The sequence below is a fragment of the Entelurus aequoreus genome, linkage group LG27 (genome assembly GCF_033978785.1).
Source record: "Entelurus aequoreus isolate RoL-2023_Sb linkage group LG27, RoL_Eaeq_v1.1, whole genome shotgun sequence".
In the NCBI taxonomy this organism is placed as follows: Eukaryota; Metazoa; Chordata; class Actinopteri; order Syngnathiformes; family Syngnathidae; genus Entelurus; species Entelurus aequoreus.
In genome coordinates, this window is record NC_084757.1 from 286,410 (window position 1) to 307,887 (window position 21,478).

At 38.4% G+C, this 21,478-nt stretch overlaps 1 protein-coding gene across 4 annotated transcripts in view; it reads right to left on the reverse strand.

The window, feature by feature from the left end:
- LOC133644812 (tyrosine-protein kinase RYK-like) overlaps positions 1–21,478 on the reverse strand; it is a 133,470-nt gene that overhangs the window by 102,379 nt on the left and 9,613 nt on the right. The gene's annotated exons all lie outside the window — the stretch shown is intronic.

Genomic DNA, 21,478 nt, shown 5'->3' on the forward strand with positions numbered 1-21,478 from the left:
ATTAGTATCATGTGTATATATTGCATCTGTTGTATTTTATCTGTAGTTGTTAAAAAAATATATATATATATATATATATATATATATATATATATATAAATAATGATAAATGGATTATACTTGTATAGGTTGGTAGAAGGTGGGGATTGAACCCGGAACCCTCAGGTTGCTGGCACGGTGGCGCAGTTGGGGGAGTGATATAGTAGGCATATCTAGATCTATCTATCTATCTATATATATCTCAATATAGGTCAACATTTTTATTTGTTCCACAATAGAGACATTTTTTAATTGCTATTTATTACAAATTAGTTCTACAAAAACATAACTACACATCTACCATTGAACAAAATGACCCAACAATTTCAAACTAAAACAGTGGTGAATAAAGGGCTTTTAAACTAAATTTGTTTTTGTACATTTTGTGTGTGAGGTTTTTTTAAGGAGAGAGTTTTGACAATGTGTACGATTATGTGTTGTTTAAAGCTATTGACAGCCAAGTCTGAACCACCCTAACAGTATGTGCTTAGTGGCCTTAAAGAGGACGTCTTGTGCTCGTGGGAGAGGATTAATAATAATAATGGAGCGAAACATACAGTCGGGCTCTAAATTGGGTGAGAAAATGGCCCACTTCTGTGATAATTGCCTTTCTCTTGCTGAACTCTGTGCCACCCTTGTCTCAACATGAGGCTGCAGAGCTTTGATACCAATTAAACTAGGCAACCAGGCATGGATGCAAGGACCGGCGTGACCACGGCTCAGGGTGTTTTACCCCCGTCACAGTATTTTAGCCGTCAACCTGAACTACAACCATTTGAAAACCCGACCTTAAGGGAAAGTCTGCCAATGTGTGCACCATTTGTCTAAAACAAATAAACAAACACAGCCATTAAACTGACGCTCAATGTTTGCGTTCTGGAAGGCGAGAACCGCGTCAATGGGAGCAAATACCAGTCTTGTTTAGTTGGACCTCTTCATGCCAAAGGATAATGGCAATGTTTTTGAAAATCAAGGTGGTTAAATAGCTGTGAATTCCAACTTGGCAGCATGTTTATCTTTGCTCTGAGGGATCACTTCCTTTGGGACACACTGTTTGGCTCCGACACATCTCTTGCTTGGACAGGAACGTTCAACCTAAGTGCACTTGACCTCAATAACAGTGGCACATTTCAATGACTGACCTCAATAACAGTGGAAAACTTCAATGATTGACTCCAGTAATGACTTCAATGATTGTCTCTGTGTGACAGTCATGTGAATAAATGATGACATCTCCTGGTGTCAACTTGACTAAGTGACATCTAAGGTGTCTGCCCCCTTTGGGGTGTGGTCAACAAACATGCTAGCATGCATGTAATACAGATATCATTAAGGTTTCATCATCATTAGACAGAGTCGATGACTTATGGGCAATTAGTTACGGTACCAAGTCCCACCTGTAACTTCTGTGCTGATTTGGCTAAGCCTCTTAAAAGATACAGTGGGTGTGTTGTAGAGCGCATTCACTCATTTATGGTGTCCAAATTTGGGGTTTAAAGGGGACCTATGATGATTTGAATCTACATTTAAAATAATTGTCCAGATACTGGATATGCTTTGGTATAAATTTTGCTCCAGTCACTTTTATGCTCTGTTTTTTTGAGTCTACCTGCAAGATGTTCGATTCTGCAGGCGTTTCGCTATTTTTTTTTCTACCGGAGACAGTCGAAAATAAACTTAATGAACATTACACAAGGCTTTTTTTTCCCCACCGCAGAAACTTTCCCATTTAAATCCAATCCACCAAAAACTAACCAGGTAGATTTAGTTCTTCAGGAACTATTTTTGGTTCCTGCCAGCTTTGGAAGGTTCCTGGTACTTTCAAATGGCAGGCTGTGCAGTCAACTGCTGATTGGTTGAAGACAGTTGGGGGAGTTCCTAAAACTTCTCTTTTGAACACATTGCAGAGTATGTGAGGACGACTTGTTTATTTCTTATTTCTTGTGTAGTTTTATCACAACAATCTTGAACTTTGTTTCACAATCATCTTTAACACAAGGAATTTGACTTGGTAGACGGTGCTCTCTTTGTTCAATGCACTTTCAATTGTTGCTTATTGTAAAAGGTAAGACAGGCTACACTTTATTCTGCCCTGCCTGAATGCTGCAATTTACTTTGACAAATATGTAAACAGTCGTTTGAGTTATATTTGAAAAAAATATTTTGTTGATGTTCTTCACAATGAAGTCACTGTAAAACTAACCACACTAAGGCCCTTTCTACGCTAAGCTTATACAGGGTAAATCCCACCTAACCTTATCCGTGTCCACACATGTGTCCCAGTGGTTCTTAACCTGGGTTCGATCGAACCCTAGGGGTTCGGTGAGTCGGCCTCAGGGGTTCGGCGGAGGTAAAGACACATCCGACTTATCGTGTAAATAAAAACTTCTCCCTATCGGCATATTATGGATACCCCCAAACAATGTTCCCTCTAATTTTCCATCTGATTTGCAGGTTTTTTGATTGATTGATTGAAACTTTTCCTAGCAGACTGCAAAGGAAGAGAATACATTATATGAAACAGTACAGTTTACACCAGGGGTCACCAACCTTTTTGAAACCAAGAGCTACTTCTTGGGTACTGATTAATGCGAAGGGCTACCAGTTTGATACACACTTAAATAAATTGCCAGAAATAGCCAATTTGCTCAATTTACCTTTAACTCTATGTTATTATTATTAATTAATGATATTTATCTTTGTGGAAACACTGATCATCTTAATGATTTCTCACAATAAATATATGTAGAAACAGATAAATATCAATATGCAACACTTCATTTTTATATTTTCTCTAAGTGCACATTTTTCAAATTGAACATTTTCAATGAACACTTCTAAAACAGTCTTGTGAAATCAAAATATCCCATTTTAACTAGCTAGCCACTAACATTTTTAACAAATCATGAATTACTTTGCACCATGTTTGTACAAATAATAACACATGTAAAATACAAAAGTCAACTCAAATTTTTAAATAAATCATGTCACACTTTGAACTGGACACCAAATCTGTTATCTGTTTCTTTGTCAGTTAGTGAAGACCAAGTCTTTAAAATATTTTCTTGGATTTTCAAATTCTATTTGAGTTTTGTCTCTCTTAGAATTAAAAATGTTGAGCAAAGCGAGACCAGCTTGCTAGTAAATAAATAAAATTAAAAAAATAGAGGCAGCTCACTGGTAAGTGCTGCTATTTGAGCTATTTTTAGAACAGGCCAGCGGGCTACTCATCTGGTCCTTACGGGCTACCTGGTGCCCGCGGGCACCGCGTTGGTGACCCCTGGTTTACACAGTACAGTACATATTCCGTACAATTGGCCACTAAATGGTAACACCCAAATAAGTTTTTCAACTTGTTTAAGTCGGGGTCCAAGTTAAATCAATTCATGGTAATATGTGTAAGGTGTGTAATTTGTTGTGAGTTCATGCACTGTGTTGGTTTTGTTCTTTGAACAAGGTGATGTTCATGCACGGTTCATTTTGTGCACCAGTAAAAAAAACATGCCTTTTTCTTGAATTTGAAAAAAAACAACATTTTATTTTTCACTAAAGAAGGATTCGGTGAATGCGCATATGAAACTGGTGGGTTTCGGTACCTCCAACAAGGTTAAGAACCACTGCCCTATCCCTTTGTCCACCGGCACAACACTACAGAGTACGCATGTGCGAAAAAAATGACCTGGAAGTGTTTCCTTACCCTCTGTTTCAATGTAGACTATTGACACATTTCTTTTACAGTAAACCTTGCTTGCCTCACCATCAGCAGCTGTTAGACTATTGTAGTGAATCACACCTGAGCCATCATACCTGAATCATATCTTTAATGGACGTGTGAAAGTAAACAATGTGATAAAGAAAATTTTACAATAATCGTAGATATCTGTTCAGGACACTGTGCTTGTAGGCTTCATGGCTTCACAACATAACTAGTAATAGTCTGCTTTGCCAGTCCAAATGTATTCGCTTTCTTTGGTAGTCTGTCGTTGTCTCCCCTTCGACAAATGGACGAAGTTTTTCACTAAGTCGAATCACGTTTGACCTGGACATTCGAACGTTCTCGTGTCGTTCTTCCAGGCCTTATCCAAAACCGTCGATGTTGCCGTCTGAGATGTGTTGTATCCGAAATAGCTGCAATCGTGCGTTTGCTTCTCTTAAGGTATTCATGTGTGATTTCCACACAGGCATGTCTGGGTGACTCGCCTCCAACTTTCTGACGCCACTGGAAATCGCTTGTGGAAATCCCACATCAATACCTTAAGACAGGGGTGTCCAAACTTTTTCCACTGAGGGCCCCGCACTAAAAAATCAAAGCAAGCGAGGGCCATTTTGATATTTTTTATTTTAAAAACCAATTGAATATATGTATAAAAAATATACATTCAGGCCTCCACTCAGGCTTGATCCCGGGGACCCCAAAGTGTTTTGGTAAAAAAAATATTAAAAATGTGTCAATATTCAGTATTATTTTTTTATTTTATTTTTTTTAAATTTAAATCTCTAGATCAACATTAGGTCTATCTGTCAATATAACGTTTTTAAAGATTTAAATTTTTGTCAAAGAAAACACAGTTTTTTATGGAAAAAACACAAAATATGCAATATTTTCACTAGTGATGTCCGATATCGGCAGACCGATATTATCGGCCGATAAATGCGTTAAAATGTAATATCGGAAATTATCGGTATCGTTTTTTTTTTATTATCAGTATCGTTTTTTTTTTGTTTTTTTTTAAATTAAATCCACATAAAAAACACAAGATACACTTACAATTAGTGCACCAACCCAAAAAACCTCCCTCCCCCATTTACACTCATTCACACAAAAGGGTTGTTTCTTTCTGTTATTAATATTGTGGTTCCTAGTTAATGAACAGGTAGGTAGTATTTCCTGCTTGGCATTGCTGCCTGTCGCACCTCCTCCAGTGCCCACGGGTCAGCTGCAGGGTCATCAGCCAGGAACCACCATTCACCAACGTTTCACTCCTTTAATCCTGGAACGTCTCCTGGTGGCGGAGCAGTGACAGGGACGTCTCCCTGTCACCCCCTGCAGCTGATAGCTGTTACCCCCTGCGGCTGTTATCGGGGTTAGTTGTTCTTTCCCCAGCTCCTGTCCTTCCTCCTCAGCCAGAGCCAAAAGCTGCCTTTCTCGGCCTCCTCTGCCAGATCTTTTATGGCCTTTCTCAGCTTTCTTCCAGTCACTCCTACGTCCCTCAAAAGGCGTGTGGTTGACAGCCCCACGTAGCCTCGGCAGCCAACTTCTACTGGGTAGATGGTTGTCTTCCAGCCAGCCTCCCGGCACTCAGCAGCCAGCTCCGAGTACTTGGCCTTCTTGCGCTCAAAGGCGGCCTCGATCCCCTCCTCCGATGGTACGGTCAGCTCAATAAGGTGCACCACTCTTGCCTTGCTGGACCACACTACAATATCCGGGCGGAGAGATGTAGTGGTGATCTCCGTGGGGAACCGGAGCTGCCTATTGAGGTCAACCCTCATGTCCCACTCCTGGTCTGGGGAAAAGGGCCTTGCTGCTGTCTCTCTTGGCCTGATGTATCTTTGACCCCCCCCTTCCGTGACAAAGCTGGTATGGTTCTCTGCTGGTGGTGATTCTTTGCTGCCCTGTCGACACCCCTCCAGCACCTCCGCTAGTTTCCTCAGGACCTGGTCGTGGCGCCATCTATAGCGCCCCTGAGAGAGTGCGGTCTTGCAGCCCGACAAGATGTGCTGGAGGCTTGCGTTGGGAGCATTGCAGAGTGAGCAGCATTCCTCGTTCCCGAACCATTGGTGAAGGTTACGAGGACAGGGAAGCGTGTCGTAGGTTGAACGAATAAGGAAGCTGATCCTTGCCTGTGGAATCTTCCACAGGTCGGACCAGCTGATGTTCCGGTTGACCACTCCCTCCCAGGTTGTCCACCTTCCTTGTCGGCCCTGCGACACGGCCTTGATCTTATAGCGCTCTTCCTCCATCCTCGTCACCTCCGCCACCACCATCTCCTTCCTCTCCTTGCGGTTGGCCTTAGACCAGAACCGAGGCGCTTCTCCCCATCCTAGCCCTGCTCTTCCTGCCTGGACTCTGCCCATGAGCTCTTGGTGATGCAGCCTACTGACAGCTCGGTCAACCTCAGTTTGGGCTTTCCACTTTCGGCCAGTGGGAACCTTGGCATTGGCGTTCCTTACTGACTGGTCAGTGGACTCTCTTAGTTCGAGGACCAGCCTGGACTTCTCCTGCATATAGCCCAGACTGATAGACTGCAGTGGCAGCTGCAGTGCGTTCTTCCCAAAGAGGCCCGTTTCTGAAAGGCACCGTGGTAGTCCCAGCCACTTTCTGATGAATGAGTTGGCTTTTCCATCCATCTTACTCACGGCAGATGAGGGGATCTCGCTCATTTTCAGAGGCCACATCACCCTCCTGTAGAGTATGAACTGGTAGCACCAGACCTTGTACTTTCCAGGGAGTTGGCTCTGGTCGATCCTTGCCAGGCCGTCCGTGAGTTGTTTCATGACAGTCCTCCCCATCTGTTTATCGGACAGCTCTGCAGTGTACTGCCTCCCCAGGCTTTTGATGGGTTGCTCAGACAGGAGGGGGATTTTCTCTCCCCCGACGACAAAGATGGTGTTGTCGTTTCTGACTCCCCTTCTGAGTGACAGGCTACGGGATTTGGAGGGTTTGATCTTCATTCTGGCCCATGATGTCAACTCATCCACCCTTTTCAGCAGTCGAGATGTACATGCTGCTGTCTGAAGGAGGCTGGTGACATCGTCCATATAGCTCCTCAATGGGGGTAACCTCTGACCAGATGGTGTTTTGATTCCTCCAACCATTTGCCTTGCTCCGATGAGGATTATCTCAAAGGCTGCCACGAACAAGATTGGAGAAATGGCACACCCCATTGCAATTCCCACTTCTAGATGCTGCCACCCGGTGGTGAAGTCCTGGAGGGCAAAGCACATCTGCAGATCGCTGAAGTAAAGCGCTACCAGGTTCTTGATGCAGGGTGGCATGTGGAAGAACTCCAAGGCGTAGTTGATCAGCTGGTGTGGGACCGATCCGTACGCGTTGGCGAGATCGAGCCAGATGACATGCAGGTCGGTCTTCTCCCGCTTGGCCTTCTGGATCTGGTCCCAGATCATCGTAGAGTGCTCTACGCATCCTGGGAAACCTGGAACTCCTGCTTTACATTATATTACATTATATATCAATACAGTCTGCAAGGGATACAGTCCGTAAGCACACATGATTGTGCGTGCTGCTGGTCCACTAATAGTACTAACCTTTAACAGTTAATTTTACAAATTTTCATTAATTACTAGTTTCTATGTAACTGTTTTTATATTGTTTTACTTTCTTTTTTATTCAAGAAAATGTTTTTAATTTATTTATCTTATTTTATTTGATTTATTTTTTTAAAAAGTACCTTATCTTCACCATACCTGGTTGTCCAAATTAGGCATAATAATGTGTTAATTCCACGACTGTATATATCGGTTGATATCGGTATCGGTTGATATCGGTATCGGTAATTAAAGAGTTGGACAATATCGGCATATCGGATATCGGCAAAAAGCCATTATCGGACATCCCTAATTTTCACCCAATACAATTTTTAAGTGGAATATTTGAGATTATATAATAATTGGAGCCTTAAAAAGGTCAATAACTCATAACACCATTGATTTTAATTCATTATTATTTTTTGAGCAATGACACTTAAAAACCAATCACACTAAAATTATTGGGGATTCAAAAGGGTCCTACTCATTAAAGTGTTAAAAAATAAAATTCTAAATTTTTTTTACTGTTTACTTTTAACACAATAATCTCGAGATCCACTTCAGATCTATCTGTCAATTATAAGTTTTATTGTTGTTTATGTTTTTTGTTTGTTAGTTTTAGGCCTTTATTTAAAAAAAATCAGCTCTGTTTTTTATATGGCAAACAAAATATGCAACATTTCCCCCAAAAAATACCTCAAAGTGGAATATTTAATGTGACTTAATTGGAGCCTTGAATAGGTCAATAATTCATACTAACATTGATTTTGATTAATTATTGTTTTTTAAAGAAAGAAACAGCCTGCATGGCAGCTTTGTGTTATTAGAGTAAACATTGCAACATTTTCTTGTTACATTTCACCTGTTTGCTCTTATATACCACTTTTTATGTTTTTAATTTTTTTCAAACGTATTTTTAAAATGTGCCGTGGGGCCATTAAAAAAATGACCTGCGGGCCGCAAATGGCCCCGGGGCCGCACTTTGGACACCCCTGCCTTAAGAGAACGCCATTGCAGCTATTTGGGATACAACACTTCTCAGACGGCAAGAGAACTTTCCAATGTCCAGGTCAGCTGTGATTCTACTTACCGAAAAACTTTGTCCATTTGTCGAAGGAGAGTCAACGAGAATGCGGGCTCCCGTGGATGTGATAAAAAAAGGTAGCGTGTGCTTTGTATTACCTGGCCGTCGAGGAAAGACTACGGAAAACATTGAATGCTTTTGGACTGGCAGAGCAGACTCTATCAGTTATTGTCCGCCATGTACACTACGGTTCAAATGTTTGGGGTCACATTGAAATGTCCTTACTTTTGAAGGAAAAGCACTGTACTTTTCAATGAAGATAACTTTAAACTAGTCTCAACTTTAAAGAAATACACTCTATACATTGCTAATGTGGTAAATGACTATTATAGCTGCAAATGTCTGGTTTTTGGTGCAATATCTACATAGGTGTATAGAGGCCCATTTCCAGCAACTATCACTCCAGTGTTCTAATGGTACAATGTGTTTGCTCATTGGCTCAGAAGGCTAATTGATGATTAGAAAACCCTTGTGCAATCATGTTCACACATCTGAAAACAGTTTAGCTCGTTACAGAAGCTACAAAACTGACCTTCCTTTGAGCAGATTGAGTTTCTGGAGCATCACATTTGTGGGGTCAATTAAACGCTCAAAATGGCCAGAAAAAGAGAACTTTCATCTGAAACTCGACAGTCTATTCTTGTTCTTAGAAATGAAGGCTATTCCACAAAATTGTTTGGGTGACCCCAAACTTTTGAACGGTAGTGTATGTCGCGGACTCAACGTCTAGGTCCAAAAAGGTGAAGGCAAAAGAGTGAGGAGTGTCTTGACCAGATATTTAGATCCCTAGATTGATTGTTGTAAAATGTTCTTTATCATATTGTGTACTTTTACATGTCCATTAAAAATGTGATTAATTTATGATGGCTCAGGTGTGATTCACTACAATAGGACTTCACAGCACACTGGATTCCAGGTAATTGAAATAGCACAACACTGGATATTGTTCAGATAAGTTACATTTTAGAACTTGCACACAAAGCAACACTGAAGGTAACTATGATGTGCGCATTTTCCGCACATGCGTATTAGGTCGCCGGCTGACGGAGAGGGGGAGGGGGTCTTCAAACGACCAAGGTTAGGTGGGATTTACCCTGGATAACCTTAGCCAGGTTTAGTGTAGAAGGGCCCTGAGAGGGTTGGTGACCACTGATGTGGAGGACGCAGCCCGAAATGCTAACCTATTCTGTTTTCTGAACGCAGGCTCGTAAAAATAGCGACTTTCTGAGAGTGCCTTGCATCTCTGAGGAAGCCGCAAAATGCGGTTTCCTTTCATTTCCATCAAAGAGCCCATATATCAAGTCCCTTGCTTTTATTCAATGAGGGGCCTCGGGGGGGAGGGGCCGCATGCGAGGAAGCAATCTGAGCCAGGCCGTCTACGGCCATACCATAATAAGCCCCTCATTGATGGTGTGATGTTCGTCGCCCAAAGGGGGGGCCCCCCCTTGTTTACTCCACAAATAAATAAATAGCAGATGGGGAAATGATTAGTGGGATGGAATGATTTCATGGTTACCAGCTCTCACACGCCACCTTGACGGGTTGTTTTTAGGCTTTGTAGGCATCGCCTGTGTCGCGTGCACGAGGACAAACATTTTTAAATACCTGATTTACCGGAGGACATTCTCCAAAAACCCAAGAAGAGTCTACGCTCATGTCTCCGAAACATGACACCAAACTCTCATGGCTTGCTGATTAAATATCTGCTCGAAAGAGTAAAAAAAAAAAAAAAGAAGCAGCTCCTGAGAATTTCTATGTGACAAAAGAAGCGAAGATGGAGGCTCTTCCATTCAGCCGTGAGATCCTTGGCGAGGAGCATGAAGGAAAAGAATACTGCTGTCAATCACTCCTCACAAAGCCCCCACTTGCCTGTCAGATGTTTGGAGACGGGACCATGTGAGGCTTTTTGAAGGAGACTTTGCTATTTTGCACTTTTAGGGTCTAGAGCAGGGGTGTCTAGCTCATTTTAGATCGGGGGGCCACACGGAGAAACATCTACTCCCTACTGGTAAAATCACGGCACGATAACTTAAAAATAAAGACAACTTCAGATCGTTTTCTTTGTTTCAAAATAGAACAAGCACCAGTGTTTCCCATAAACTGCCAAGATACCTGTGGCGTTGGGGGCGTGGCTATGGGCGTGGTCACCATGACATCATCGATGAATTTGCATAATTTACTATGATGATATGATTTTCTCTAAAAAGGCTCAAAAAATGTATACTTACTAATTAATAATAACAGTTTTGTTTTAAACGTCCATCCATCCATCCATTTTACAATATAATTACAACACTTTATGTACATATTTATATACAGATTTGAACAATAACTTATTCACTGAAATATATTTATTAATTGTGGTTCTTACAAAAAATATATCTTATAAAAATATAAAAGCTAAAATGTCTCTTAAAGCTCTGCCCCTTTAATTAGTGCATACTAAATAATGTAACTTTAGCGTACTACTACAACCATATTATTTACCAGCAACATAAAGTGAAACAGAGGCAGAGGTGTCCTGCCACAGTCAGTAACAAATAAACAGAAAACAGTAGTGGTGGTAGATAGACACAAAGCTTCATCAAACATCTGATCCACTGAACAAAGAGCTCCAAAAATATTAATCCTACACTTCTCTTTTGTAAAGTAAATCTGAACAGCCGATATGGGCATCTACATCAACTATATGATTTGCCTGAGAAGCTGGACAGGACAAAAAAATAATAAAAAAATCTCTTTGTGGCGGCCTTAATTCTTTCGTGGCGGGCCGCCACGAATAAATGAATGTGTGCGAAACACTGAGCACATTCTGAAAATGGACAAATTATAATGTTGCTTTTTTACACTTACATGTTGCGGTTAATAGTAGAGATGTCCGATAATATCGGACTGCCGATATTATCGGCCGATAAATGCTTTAAAATGTAATAACGGAAATTATCGGTATCGGTTTCCAAAAGTAAAATGTATGACTTTTTAAAACGCAGCTGTGTACACGGACGTAGGGAGAAGTACAGAGCGCAAATAAACCTTAAAGGCCGGCCCAGTCACATAATATCTACGGCTTTTCACACACACAAGTGAATGCAAGGCATACTTGCTCAACAGCCATACAGGTCACACTGACTTGTGGCCGTACAAACAACTTTAACACTGTTACAAATATGCGCCACACTGTGAACCCACACCAAACAAGAATGACAAACACATTTCGGGAGAACATCCGCACCGTAACACAACATAAACACAACAGAACAAATACCCAGAACCCCTTGCAGCACTAACTCTTCCGGGACGCTACAATATACACCCCCCGCTACCCCCCACCCCGCCAACCTCAACCTCCTCATGCTCTCTCAGGGAGAGCATGTCCCAAATTCCAAGCTGCTGTTTAAAAAAAATAATGCACTTTGTGTTTAATGCATCCAGCGGGGCATCACAACAAAACTAGGTATAATAATGTGTTAATTCCACATGTGCATTGTTTACTCAAAATGCCGGACATTTGAGGCATTTAAGAAACTCCGCCCTGACAGCTCCGCAAAAGAGGACATGTCCGGTGAAAAGAGGAGGTATGGTCAGTCTATCGTAGCCCATTAGCGGCATGCTAGCGGCTAACGGGCTACGATAGACTGACCATACGTCGTCTTTCAGTGCGGAGTTTCTTAAATGCCTCAAATGTCCTGCATTTTGAGTTAGGGTTGCGTGTATTTTCAATGTACATCAAGGGTTAAGAAGGGGTTAAAAACAAAACAAATTGTGCTCGCAGCAGCATTGGTGAGGGAGGGGCAGAGACAGGGAGAGAGAGAGAGTTAAGATAAACGCGCATGCGTCGCCAGGCTCTGCTTTTTATCCATAGATTTATCACATTTAATGTGTTATTATCTATAGCAGGGGTGTCAAAAGTGTGCCCCGGAGGCCACAGCTAATGTTTTAAAGGTCCACGGCACATTCTAAAAATACTATTAAAATAAACAAAAACATAACAAAAGTGAAATAAAAAAGCTTAAAGGTTAAATGTAATTTAGAAAAAGTTGCAATGTTGACTAATAAAACAAAGCTGGGTTTTTTTTCTTTCAAACTGTCATTGCTCAAAACATAATATTGAATCAAAATCAATGTTATTATGAATTATTGACCTATCCAAGGTTCCCATTACTTCACATCAAATATTTCACTAAGAAAAATATTTTTGGTGGAAGATTTTGCAAATTTGGTAAATAAATAACCCAAAAATGTATATTTTGTTGTTTTCTTACTGTACCGAAAATGAACCGAACCGTGACCTCTAAACCGAGGTACGTACCGAACCGAAATTTTTGTGTACCGTTACACCGCTAGCATCAAGTGTTCATTCAAGGCCAAGGGAAAATATCCAGATATATATCGTGTATCGTGACTAGGGCTGCAACAACTAATCGATTAAATCGATTAAAATCGATTATTAAAATAGTTGCCGATTAATTTAGTCATCGATTCGTTGGATCTATGCTATGCGCATGCGCAGAGGTTGTTTTTTGTTGTTGTTTTTTTAAATAATTTTTTTTTTTAATAAACCTTTATTTATGAACTGCAACATGTACAAACAGCTGAGAAACAATAATCAAAATAAGTATGGTGCCAGTATGCTGTTTTTTTCCCAATAAAATACTGGATAGGATAGAAATGTAGTTGGTCTCTTTTATCCGACTATTAATCGAAGTAATAATCGACAGATTAATCGATTATCAAATTAATCGTTAGTTGCAGCCCTAATCGTGACATGGCCTAAAAATATCGAGATATAAATAAAAGGTCATATCGGCCAGCCCTACTTTGATGTATTTATTTTTTCATAGTAAAATGTTTTATATTATTTACTTTCCTAGTATGTATGTCTCAACTTCTGTGCAGCACTTTGTGAAACTTGTATTGTTTTTTGAAATGTGTTATATAAATAAAGTGGATTGGATTGGATAAAGTCTAAGTTCATGGTGTTTTTCAAACGGCACTATTTTTTTTAGGGATGTCCGATAATGGCTTTTTTGCCGACATCCGATATTGTCCAACTCTTAATTACCGATATCAACCGATACCGATATATACAGTCGTGGAATTAACACATTATTATGCCTAATTTGGACAACCAGGTATGGTGAAGATAAGGTCCTTTTTATTAAAAAAAATAAAAATAATAATAATAAGATAAATAAATTAAAAAACATTTTCTTGAATAAGAAAGAAAGTAAAACAATATAAAACAGTTACATAGAAACTAGTAATTAATGAAAACGAGTAAATTTAACTGTTAAAGGAATGTGAGTGTGAATGTTGTCTGTCTATCTGTGTTGGCCCTGTGATGAGGTGGCGACTTGTCCAGGGTGTACCCCGCCTTCCGCCCGATTGTAGCTGAGATAGGCTCCAGCGACCCCCGCGACCCCGAAGGGAATAAGCGGTAGAAAATGGATGGATGGATGGGTTAGTACTATTAGTGGACCAGCAGCACGCACAATCATGTGTGCTTACGGACTGTATTCCTTGCAGACTGTATTGATATATATTGATATATAATGTAGGAAGCAGAATATTAATAACAGAAAGAAACAACCCTTTTGTGTGAATGAGTGTAAATGGGGGAGGGAGGTTTTTTGGGTTGGTGCACTAATTGTAAGTGTATCTTGTGTTTTTTATGTTGATTTAATAAAAAATAAAATAAAATCCATACCGATAATAAAAAAACGATACCGATAATTAGAGATGTCCGATAATATCGGTCTGCCGATATTATCGGCCGATAAATGCGTTAAAATGTAATATCGAAAATTATCGGTATCGGTTTTTTTATTATCAGTATCGTTTTTGTTTTGTTTTTATTAAATCCACATAAAAAACACAAGATACACTTACAATTAGTGCACCAACCCAAAAAACCTCCCTCCCCCATTTACACTCATTCACACAAAAGGGTTGTTTCTTTCTGTTATTAATATTCTGCTTCCTACATTATATATCAATATATATCAATACAGTCTGCAAGGGATACAGTCCGTAAGCACACATGATTGTGCGTGCTGCTGGTCCACTAATAATACTAACCTTTAACAGTTAATTTTACACATTTTCATTAATTACTAGTTTCTTTGTAACTGTTTTTATATTGTTTTACCTTCTTTTTTATTCAAGAAAATGTTTTTAATTTATTTATCTTATTTTATTTGATTCATTTTTTTAAAAAGTACCTTATCTTCACCATACCTGGTTGTCCAAATTAGGCATAATAATGTGTTAATTCCACGACTGTATATATCGGTTGATATCGGTATCGGTTGATATCGGTATCGGTAATTAAAGAGTTGGACAATATCGGCATATCGGCAAAAAGCCATTATCGGACATCCCTACCGATAATTTCTGATATTACATTTTAAATCATTTATTGGCCGATATTATCGGACATCTCTAATTTCTTTTTTATAGAATTTTCAACCAACTTGAAGTATTTTGTCCAGAGGATTAATCGTGACATGTACACAAACAAAGAAAACAGAGAAAACAATCTGAAGTTGTCGTATTTTTAAGTTATCATGCCATGACTGTACCCGTCCGGCCCTTGTGGGAATAGATTTTCCTCCAAAATCAAAAAGACTTTGACACCCCTGCACTAGTGACAGACGGACCGCGTACATTCGGCCCGAGCGTGTTCGGGCCTTAAGTAACACCAGCAAGCGCAGATCTGCGGAACAAGGTTCCATGTTAGATTGCAAGGATTTTCTCAGCATGTCAACTATTCCCTGGCGAAAGCGAACCCTGAGCGATTTAATAGGAGCTGACAGCTGCAAAAGGAAGCAGATCTTCAGAAGGCAGCTGACATGCAGGCTGAACACTTGCAGACACGCAGAAGGCGAGCTGGGAGGTTGTTTTTTATGAACATTTCACGACCTCTGTCATGTGCGAACGTGATCAGGGATGCGGGCTGCTCTTCGTCATCAATCATTTTGCTCGAGTCGCAAAGCTTGATGTACCCCTGAGAAGGGGTTCATTTGTTAAAGTTATCACAGAACCTCCATCTGTCATTCCTAGAAGACCGGCTTTGTTGTACACCAGCTTGATGTCTTCTTTTTGGAGATACCTTTCACGTTCTTCTATTCAGACAAGCTTTAGGTATAGTAGGTGTAGGGCTGGGTTGGTATGGCAAAATAAAGTGACCACGGTTATTTTTTTCATACCATTCGATCTCCAATAGTATCACATTTTTTAGATTGTTTTAAAACTGCCAGATTACAATCATCTGTTTAAAAACACTAAAGAAACCCAAGATTTGTTCAGTATAGTAAAACATTAGGGCTGCAGCTATCGATTATATTAGTAATCGGACAATCTATCCGTCAAATAAAACATATTTTATAGCCTCAATTCGTATTTTAGGTAAAATAGTTGAAATAAACAAATATTTTTTACTTGCCATAACCTTTATTACCTTCTACTTACCTTATTCTATCTTTTATTTACCTTCTATTAATCTCATTGTACTGTTTATTCACCCACTCTTTTGTCTTCTATTGACATTATTTTACTGTTTTTCATTTTTTAAAATCTCCTATTTACCTTTTATTTTATTTAAATGCCTTCTATTCATCTTCTTTTGGCTTCTCTTCACCTTTTGTACCTTCTTTTACCTTTCATCTACCATATTTTACCTTTTATTTACTTTCAATTTACCCTTTACTTTTTTACCATCCTTTACATTCTTTTTAACTTGTCTTACCTTTCATTTACTCTTAAACTTATTATAAACTTCTTTTACCAAGTATTTACATTTGACCTTTTTTATTTTTTACCTTATTTTAAATTTTTTACATTTGTTTACCATGTATTTCACTTTTTTCACCTTTGTTTACCTTCTATTTACCTTTTTTAATGTTCTTCTGCCCTGCATTGACCTTCTTTTAACCTTTACTTTCTTTTACCTTCAATTTACCTATTACCTTATTTTACCTTCTTTTATGCGGTCCGGCTTTTATATATATATATATATATATATATATATATATATATATATATATATATATATATATATATATATATATATATATATATATATATATATATATATATATATATATATATATATATATATATATATATATATATATATATAAGGGCTGCAACAACTAATCGATTAAATTGATTAAAATCGATTATTAAAATAGTTGCCGATTAATTTAGTCATCGATTCGTTGGATCTATGCTATGCGCACGCGCAGAGTTTTTTTTAAATTTTTTTTTACTAAACCTTTATATACTCAATACTTTTGGACAGGTTGGAAAACTGGGTGGGGATCTCAGGCACAGTTTTAAGCTGGTTCAAGTCATATCTACAAGATAGGAACTATTTTGTTTCCATTGGTGACTTTGTATCAGAACCAACCAACGTAACGTGTGGAGTCCCCCAAGGTTCAATCTTGGGGCCGACTTTATTTAACATCTATATGCTCCCACTAGGACAAATCATGCAAAATAATAACATTGACCATCATTGCTATGCCGATGACACCCAAATCTATGTAGCGCTATCACCAAATGACTATCGCCCCATAGATCTTCTGTGCCAGTGCATTGAGCAAGTCAAACACTGGATGTGCCAAAATTTCCTACAACTAAATGAAGATAAAACTGAGATAATTGTTTTTGGTGCTAAAAAAGAAAGGTTTAAAGTCATCCAACACCTTCAATCACTGTCCCTGAAAACCTCAAATAAAGCCAGAAATCTTGGGGTTATTTTAGATTCTGATTTACATTTCGACAGTCACATCAAATCAGTAACAAAATCGGCCTACTATCACCTCAAAAATGTAAAAAGACTTAGAGGGCTCATGTCAGCTCAAGACTTAGAAAAACTTGTACATGCCTTTATTACCAGTAGGCTAGACTATTGTAATGGTCTCCTTGCAGGTCTTCCCAAAAAAACTGTCAGGCAGCTACAGCTTGTTCAGAACGCTGCTGCTAGAGTTCTAACAAAGACCAAAAAATGTGAGCACATTACACCAATTCTTAAATCCTTACATTGGCTCCCTGTACATCAGAGAATAGATTTCAAAATCCTCCTGCTCACATATAAATCACTACATGGTCTAGGGCCCAAGTATATCACTGATATGCTCCCACTATATACGCCCTCTAGATCACTAAGATCTTCTGAGAGCAATCTGTTAGCGGTTCCAAGAGTAAACTCAAATCAAGGGAGATCATCATTCAGTCACTATGCAACACATAGCTGGAATAAACTTCCTGAAGATGTCAGACTCTCCCCAACTCTCACTACTTTTAAAACTAGACTGAAGACTTTTATGTTCACCTTAGCTTTCAGCTAAATCTTTTAATCTTTTAACTTTTAACGTCTGCACTGTTTTTATTTTTATTGTCTGCATTTTAATTTTGCTTTTATTTTCTTTCATTTCACTTTGTTGTCTGTGAAGCACTTTGAGTCTGCCTTGTGTATGAAAAGCGCTATACAAATAAAGTTGCCTTGCCTTGCCTTGCCTTGCCTTATTTATAAACGGCAACATTTACAAACAGCTGAGAAACAATAATCAAAATAAATATGGTGCCAGTATGCTGTTTTTTTTTTCAATAAAATACTGGATGGGATAGAAATGCAGTTTGTCTCTTTTATCCGACTATTAACCGATTAATCGAAGTAATAATCGACAGATTAATCGATTATCAAATTAATCGTTAGTTGCAGCCCTAATATATATATATATATATATATATATATTAGGGCTGCAACAAGTAATCGATTAAATCGATTAAAATCTATTATAAAAATAGTTGGCGATTAATTTAGTCATCGATTTGTTGGATCTATGCCAGGGGTCACCAACCTTTTTGAAAGCAAGAGCTACTTCTTGGGTAGTGATTAATGCGAAGGGCTACCAGTTTGATACACACTTCAATAAATTGCCAGAAATAGCCAATTGGCTCAATTTACCTTTAACTCTATGTTATTATTAATAATTAATGATATTTACACTGAATTGAACGGTTTAAAAGAGGAGAAAACACGAAAAAAATGACAATTAAATTTTGAAACATAGTTTATCTTCAATTTCGACTCTTTAAAATTCAAAATTCAACCGAAAAAAAGAAGACAAAAACTAGCTAATTCAAATGTTTTTGAAAAAATTAGAAAAATAATTTATGGAACATCATTAGTCATTTTTCCTGATTAAGATTAATTTTAGAATTTTGATGACATGTTTTAAATAGGTTAAAATCCAATCTGCACTTTGTTAGAATATATAACAAATTGGACCAAGCTATATTTCTAACAAAGACAAATCATTATTTCTTCTAGATTTTCCAGAACAAAAATTTTAAAAGAAATTCAAAACACTTTGAAATAAGATTTAAATTTGATTCTACAGATTTTCTAGATTTGCCAGAATAATTTTTTTGAATTTTAATCATAATAAGTTTGAAGAAATATTTCACAAATATTCTTCGTCGAAAAAACAGAAGCTAAAATGAAGAATTAAATTAAAATGTATGTATTATTCTTTACAATAAAAAAAATACATTTACTTGAACATTGATTTAAATTGTCAGGAAAGAAGAGGAAGGAATTTAAAAGATAAAAAGGTATATGTTTAAAAATCCTAAAATAATTTTTTAAAGTTGTATTTTTTTCTCTAAAATTGTCTTTCTGAAAGTTATAAGAAGCAAAGTAAAAAAAATTATGAAATTATTTAAACAAGTGAAGACCAAGTCTTTAAAATATTTTCTTGGATTTTCAAATTGTATTTGAGTTTTGTCTCTCTTAGAATTAAAATATCGGGCAAAGTGAGACCAGCTTGCTAGTAAATAAATACAATTTAAAAAATACAGGCAGCTCACTGGTAAGTGCTGCTATTTGAGCTATTTTTAGAACAGGCCAGCGGGCTACTCATCTGGTCCTTACGGGCTACCTGGTGCCCGCGGGCACCACGTTGGTGACCCCTGATCTATGCTATGCGCAGAGGCTACTTTTTTGTATTATTTTTTTTTAAAAATAAACCTTTATTTATAAACTGCAACATTTACAACCAGCTGAGAAACAATAATCAAAATAAGTATGGTGCCAGTATGCTGTTTTTTTTCCAATAAAATACTGGAAAGGATAGAAATGTAGTTTGTCTCTTTTATCCGATTATTAATCGAAGTAATAATCGACAGAATAATCGTTTATCAAATTAGTTGTTAGTTGCAGCCCTAATATATATGTATATATATAAATCAAAGCTTTTTCCTAATCGAATTAATCAAATAATCGTTGCAGCCCTAGGTAACAATGAGTAAATAAGGTAAATTAAATTAGAAAAATCACAATGACATAACCTTTTGAGAAATGCTTTAAAACTCTTTGTGTAAGTTTTTAGGTAAAACGAAGCAGACAAAAGGATGCATCAGTTATTATTCCAACACTGATGGTCACTGAAGCTGTCTGGTTATCATTAGTGTAGCAGTGAAGTTGTTTAAAATGCGGCGTTGGTGGTAGCGTCCATAACTGGCGAGCATTAGCGGTATATCGGTATCATGCATTACTAGTCATTAGATGCTTTAATGTCTTCAAATGACATTTTTGGCACCCCGTATGGGTTGTGGTCAATATGGAAGACATGTATGTAATACATATATCCTCAACATTTGTAATCATTAGACAAATCGTCTGTGCCTTATGGACAATAAATTGCTAAGGCCATATACAGTACCATTCAGTACTATGACGACAGAGCTATATGCTGCAACCAGGCATGTGATTGGAACTTCAGGAAAAAAACAGAAAATAAGCCGGGGGTCTGTTTTTTGATAATCCAGCCATGAGAGTTTGGTGTCATGTTTCGGAGACATGAGCGTAGACTCTTCATGGGTTTTTGTAGAATTTCCTCAGCTAAGTCTGGTATTTATAGCAACGGCACAGCAGTGGAGATGGTAAGCAGCACCAAGTTCCTGGGGGTGCAGATAACTGACAACATGACCTTGTCCCTACACACTTGTAAAAAGAGCACAGCTCCGTCCCCCATTCTCAGCACATTCTACAGAGGCACTATAAGAGCCTACTGACCAACTGCATCTCCGTTTGGACTGGAGCCGGCAGTGCCTCAGACTGGAAGTCTCTCCAGAGTGTGGTGAGGACGGCGGAAAAGATCATCAGGACTCCTCTTCCTCCTATCCGAGAAATCGCAAAAAGCCGCTGCCTGACCAGGGCTCAGAAAATCTGCAGAGACTCCTCCAACCCCCACCAAAGACTGTTTTCACTGCTGGACTCTAGGAAGAGGTTCCGCAGCCTCCGCAGCAGAACCTCCAGGTTCTGTAACAGCTTCTTCCCTCAGACCATAAGACTCTTGAACGCATCGTAATAATCCCCTCAATTCTCCCCAAAAACAGATTAACTTGCTGGAATATAAAGACAATATAACATACATCCATAAACGTGGATGCATATGCAAAAGTGCGATATATCTATCTGTACAGTACCGTATTTTTCGGAGTATAAGTCGCACCGTAGTATAAATCGCACCTGCCGAAAATGCATAATAAAGAAGGAAAAAAACATAAGTCGCACTGGAGTATAAGTCGCATTTTTGGGGGAAATGTATTTGATAAAATCCAACACCAAGAATAGACATTTGAAAGGCAATTTAAAATAAATAAAGAATAGTGAACAACAGGCTGAATAAGTGTACGTTATATGAGGCATAAATAACCAACTGAGAACGTGCCTGGTATGTTAACGTAACATGTTATGGTAAGAGTCATTCAAATAACTATAACATATAGAACATGCTATACGTTTACCAAACAATCTGTCACTCCTAATCGCTAAATCCCATGAAATCTTATACGTCTAGTCTCTTACGTGAATGAGATCAATAATATTATTTGATATTTTACGCTAATGTGTTAATAATTTCACACATAAGTCGCTCCTGAGTATAAGTCGCACCCCCGGACAAACTATGGAAAAAACTGCGACTTATAGTCCGAAAAATACGGTAATCTATTTATTTATATCTGCACCTTATTGCTCTTTTATCCTGCACTACAACGAGCTTATGCAACAAAATG